Genomic DNA, 6269 nt, shown 5'->3' with positions numbered 1-6269 from the left:
AGAGCTACTCAATAACTCAGCATCTCTCTCATGCTACAAACACACATCGCGTCCAGTATTTAAACCATCGCACCAGTCAGGAAGCTATAGCTGCCATTGGCCGTGTTCGGGCCTTGTTATGTCACCAGGATGGGACCGACCTGTCTTCCCATTTTATCTTAGTGACGGCGGTGTTGTCTCGCGATGTCTCCAGTCATACCGTGGACAGTAAAGTCACATGGGGGATCTCAGCCGTCCTCTGTGTGGGAGCTAAACACGTCGTCGTCCTTTCTGTGTCTTTCGTGGTGGTTGCGTTAAAGTTCTCAATTATATTTTATACTTTTTCTACCTCTAAGGTTTACCACTGTATGAAAGCTACAACGGCCCATTTTAAGCTTGTTTTTATTTATTTTTTATTTTTTCCGTGTGTTTACATGTGAAACTATATACAGTAGCTGTGTTCAGTCAGCAATTTTTTTTTTTTTTTTTTTTTTTTAAACTAGATTAAAAAAAAAGTAAAGTATGTTATTTATATTCTTAAAAAATATGTTAACTGCGTATAACGTAAAAGACAAAGTCTGGTAGAGGATTACTACTCTATAGAGCCGTCTGCCTTGTGAATATGAATATTTATCTCAAAATTGTATATAGGTCTGAATGTGTCTAGAAACTCTTAAAAGGGTAAAGGGGGAAGAGGTTTATCTCCTGTAATCAATAGTGACATGCTATTGAATCGAAACACGTCACTTTTGGACATTGCCACTACTCTTTCCAACAAAATTGCAATTAAGAAAAAACAACAATCTTTTTGTGTGAGACCAATTGGCGTAGTCTGCAGCATTTTATTATTATTATATTTTTGGTCTTTACAGCAAACTGTGTGATTGAAAACATTGCATTTTATTGAGAATCTCCATATTTCTTGATTTACATCAACCTGTCAATTTTGCAACCACTTTGTAAGAATCTTTGACATTTTGGGAAATGCACAGATTCCCTTTCTTGCCGAGAGTTAGGTGAAAGAATTGACTCCAATCTGTGTGCTAAATATAAAAGAAGCTGCAGGCAGTTAGCTTAGCAGAAAGACTAAAATCGGGGGGATTGCTAAGATTATAATAAGCTAACTGGCGATTGGCCCTAGTTAGCTTAGCATAAATAACCAATATAGAGTGGAATCAATCTTCTCATATTTTGCAAACATTTTTTTGAATGTGGAACTATTCCTTTAAACATTGTGCATGAGCCTAGACAGCAGTAGGCTGTGAAATCGGAGGTGTGTGGCCAACAATGTCCGATTGAATTATCTTTTCTTTTTTGTCTCTTTTGTGTCCCAATTTTCATATGTGGAGGAATCTTCCCTTTAACAGCCTAGAGTTACATTTGCCGTTCTTCTTTCACGGTTTAAGAAATGTTGCCTTTAAATTCTATAAGGTTGGAAATGTATTTCTGTGTGTCTTGTTTTCTTGTTTTTTTTCTTGTGATGTTTTACTTTCTACCGTCTGTGGATTTATTCATCTATGATTATTTTCTCAAATTCTGTGGTTGCTTTCCGGTCTTCATTCGGACCCTTAATGTGGGGTTTCTGGTTTCAAGTCACCGACTGGAAGACTTATAAATACATGCAAACAGGCCACACGTGCTTCAAAAGATGACATTCATCCACTTTAGCACCTGTTCTCAACTAACCCTCTCTGAGATGGGCTACTGGATTTAGTCTCGACTGTAGGGAGTGGGTTGTCCCGCCAAATCTTAAGTGCATTTATTGCAAAGTGCACTTTCACAGGAAAAAAACCCCATCCTAAAACACACACATCTTGATGAACCATGCATGACTGGGCCAATTTTGTTCTTGACTGTACTTTTTGCTTTTGTGAAGTTGCGGTATTTCCTGCGTAGGTATGACTGGCTGCCATTTTGTACGGATATTCAACATACAATCCATAGTAAGCAGAGAGAATATTTTCTATTCTTGCAGTAGCAGAAAAGGGACCTGAATGTATTTTTTTTTTTTTTATAGGAAAAGTCTCAATAAACCATGAATTAGATCACTACAAGATCACAAATCGATCATATGTATTCGTGTGAAACTTCCCTTTAAGCTGACGTGTTGTTTTTTTTTGTCTGTCTGTCTTTTCATCCTGATGTTTTGCCGCTTTTCTTTCTCCGAGCCAGTGGCAGCTATAGAAGTGCGGCTACGTCTGACATAGGGTCACAGTTACGTAGAGAAAACCAGAGGCATTCCATCACCTTCCGTAGGCCACCAGCACCGCGGCACTTGAACGCACCCACGCTGCCTACTTAAACTGCGCGCTGGAATCAGCGGCGCACAAAAGTAGCGTGGCATCGATATGTAGCTCGGTTGTGCTTCTGTACTCGCTTCTCCGCCTTCGCTCCTCTTCAATAAATGCAAATGGTGAAACAAAGGCGCAAGCTGCTCGTGTGTGTTGCTTGTGTGTGTGTGGGCTGTTTCCCCTGGCAACAGTATGAGGGGGTAAGGTTTGGGTTACTTAACTCATTACGATTTGTATTAATAATACCCCAAATTACGTATTGATATCGTCTACATAACTGTAGGGGCAATACTTTACAACAGCTGGCATGGCCACATGGGTCTTTATCATGACCAGGTGTGCATGAGCTGTAATGGGGCCATGATGCATCATCTCTGGAGGTGGCTGGTTCAGTTAAAGGCATTGTGGGTAGACATGATTGTAGTCTCTTTTTTACAACAGGGGTTACTGAAGTCAGTGCCTTTAAATTATAAATACACTTTATTAAAAGTTACTTTTAGATTCTTTATACAATTTTTGTTACCATCAAAAAAGGGGTTGTGAAATACTGGTCTAAAGCATACTGAGCAGAGTTTAGGTTGACCTCTTTCTTTTATGATGATAATCTCGAACGAAGGAGCAATGTGAAGGATTCCGTGGCATCCAGCAATGAGGTTTTGACCGAAATTATGACCGAATGAATAACCCACCGCTCACCCCTCCCTTTCCAAGCCTGTTGGAGAACTACGGTGGCCATCAGGTGACGTAAAAAACGGGAAAGGCCCCCTCGAGTGCGAGTGTTTGATTTTGCCGTTCTGGGCTACCGTAGCAACATGGCGGTCGTCTCCGTGAAGAGGACCCGCTCCAAATGTAGATATTGAAGGCCTCATTCTGAAGTAACAAAAATACAAAGATACTTGTATTTTCAGTGGATTATACACTAATGAGAACAGAGTTATGAATATGATATTACATTTCTACTAATACATCCCCCTTATTCGTACACACTGTTCCTTTAAGACCTGAAACTTGGTGGAGGAGATAGTTCGCAATAAACGTTCCATTCAGGCCTTTATTTTTATTTCAAAGAAATGTCACCTAGCTATTTTGAAAACCATCCTTGGTCATTTGACAGAAAATGAAAAACTCTGGGTATACTATGGAAAATAGTAAATACATATTTTTTGGTCTATGTGCTAAAACATGCATTGGCGCTAATCCTTTAAAGGGGCGCTCTGCCAATTTTACACACAAAGGTCAGTTTGCTCATCATGGGGAGAACTGCTCAACAGTTGTGTAATATTTTCTGTGGCTCCGGAGCTTTGTTGAGCCTGAGAATAATAACCCAGATGATGTCAGAGTGATGTCATCAGGGTTACCTCAGCCCTTGCTTGGAGATGACATGTTTTTTTACAGAAAGCATGCGTTGAAAACTCTGGACGTGGAGTTTGCAGTGGGTGTTTAGGAAGCAAATAGCTGCTGTTGAGTTGCATTATGGGAATTGTAGGATCCAGTGTTTTTTAAGTTTTACCCAAACAAGTGACTAAATGTCAGAATATCTCTGCCTCTGCTGCTTCAGTTATGACTGTTTTGTTTTTTTAACCCGTCTGTTGTCAGTCCCCAAATCATTTGGAAATCCAACTCTGGACCAATCACTGGAGGGCCCCTTTATGGGATATGACGCAAGCATAAATTTAATTTACCAATATTTAATACCGCAAGTAGAAGTAGAGAAATAGCTCAGGCAGAAAACTTTTTCTCTTGAAATACAACATTATAAATGTGTGAATATGTATTCATTCAGAGCGAAAGCAAGTGCAGACAACTATGTGAACAAAATAATGTTTTATTCAATAAGCTGTAAATAAATACTATATGAAATTATTATAGCATGATTCTTTTACTCAATGAAAAAATACTTCAAATTAGCAGTAAATTCAATTATTTGTCATGCTGGTTCGCCTCGATGATAGTGAATATTCCACTCAGTTACTTTCCTCTTCATCCGTATTATTCTTTACAGTGGCAACACAGAATAAAGACACACTTAGCTAATGTTATCAGCTTTAATGGATTTGGTGTGAAAGAAGCAAACTCCCTTAAAAGATATGAGGCTTACATGTACATAGATTGAAATATGACTGAATATTATTGTTAACAATAAAGATTATAGTGATAGGCAATGATTTCAGTGATTTGCAGCAGATTAAATTCATTTCAGTTATCTGGTGTTAGAACCTTCTGTCCTGGTCAGACTGTGTGACACTCTACGTCCTGTTGATCAACAACATTGGACTGAATTATATACGGACAACATAGTTGAATCTCAGCTTTGATTATGGTGATTTTTTTGTTTGTTTCATTTTTCATCTTTAGTAAGAGTCAGAATTCCATTCCTCTTCCACATCTGGAAAAATAAAGAGAGAGAGAGAGCAAAATATCAGACTATAGGAGTTGACACCAACGAGGCATTCCCTCAAGGAATGCTTGAGCGATGAAGAATAATCAGATCAGACACTTTCAAGCGCAAAAGGAAAAATATCATATAACGGGATAACTTTCCCGCCCAAATAATTGAGAAGAATTGCAGATTCTTAGTTCTTACACCATGCGCATAGCATTTAAAAAAAGTCCCATTAAGGAGATTGCATTACCTTTACCTAAACTCCGTCTGCCCATTAGTCCAACAAACATCTCCCCTTTATTTCCTAAGAGATATAGAGAGACAGAATGGGGGGGGGGGGTTAGATCTCCTTGAGGGTCAAAAGAAACCAAATTAAAACTGGTGTGATTACACTCACTTTTCTTGCCCAGTCTCACAGTTTGAGATACGCCTGAAATGAAGGAGGGATCAAATGTTTATTTGTCCTATTTAAACAGTTCAATGGAGAAAACTACAAGTTTCAGTACAAACTTTAACAAATACGTATGGCAAGCACAACATGGCTACTTCAAAAATACAATAACTATTTCCTAAATATTCCAACAAAGTAAAATGATGTGTTTGCTTTATTTGTTTGTTTACCCGAGCTTCTTCCCATCAGGCCGTGGAACTGCTGCGCTTTGGACCGCTTAATGAGGTCTGCCAGCCGGATGGTTATTCCTCTCTCGAGCGGGTAGCCCTGCGCGCACGCACCCACACCCACACACACACAGACACACACATACACACACACACACGTCGTGAGTCATGGCAACGTTTGCTACTGTAACGTTATGAAGTCCAAGAAATTCCTCCTGTAAATTATCCAACCCCTGCTGTCTGCCTGACTGGGCTGTGAGCTGGTGCTGTCCATGGTGCTGAAACCGAGGTTGTAGTAGATTTAAAAGTATTTAAACTCATGATATGCAGAGCATTGTTGGGAGGACATGCATCATCAGGACAAAAATCATATCTATCCACTCATCGGAGTCGCCGTTAGTGGTCTGATCCGAACACTTTTCTGTGCCCTGGGTTCCGCCGCGCGCGCTGCGCACATCCGACCCTCCGATGGAGCTCTCACCTGCAGCCGGAGAGCACGACTGTCTGCAGCCAAAGAAAGCTCAGGGGCTGGAAAAACTACTGGGACGTCTCTGCGAAATGATGCTAGAATTGAACATCAATCACTACATTTTTTTTTAATTATAGGATGTTTTAATTTAATGGATTTGATGCAGTTGACCGGGTGTCGTTCTCCGCGGTGCTCAAAGGCGAGTGCCAGCTTTAGGTACGTAGAACAAACGTTTTTAAATGCAGACTCCTTTGTCCTTCTGGAGATTTAACTTAAGTCTAACATAATTCTTCATCTTAATATAATGGGGAAAACTGATAAATCCTATGTCAAACGTTAAAAGAATTAGTGCACAATTGGACCCAATATTAACTTCCACAGGTGTCATTAAAGTCTCAGTTAGATCATTTTGTGATTATTATACCACAGGCACTTTTTCATCATTACGCACGGAAATATTCTACTCCGCAGTTCGTTTTCTCAAAACATGCATGCAAATATAGCCCGCTATAGATCCACTATAGAGCTA

The sequence above is a fragment of the Pholis gunnellus genome (genome assembly GCF_910591455.1).
Source record: "Pholis gunnellus genome assembly, chromosome: 17".
NCBI classification, from domain to species: domain Eukaryota; kingdom Metazoa; phylum Chordata; class Actinopteri; order Perciformes; family Pholidae; genus Pholis; species Pholis gunnellus.
This window is presented reverse-complemented; position numbering follows the sequence as displayed.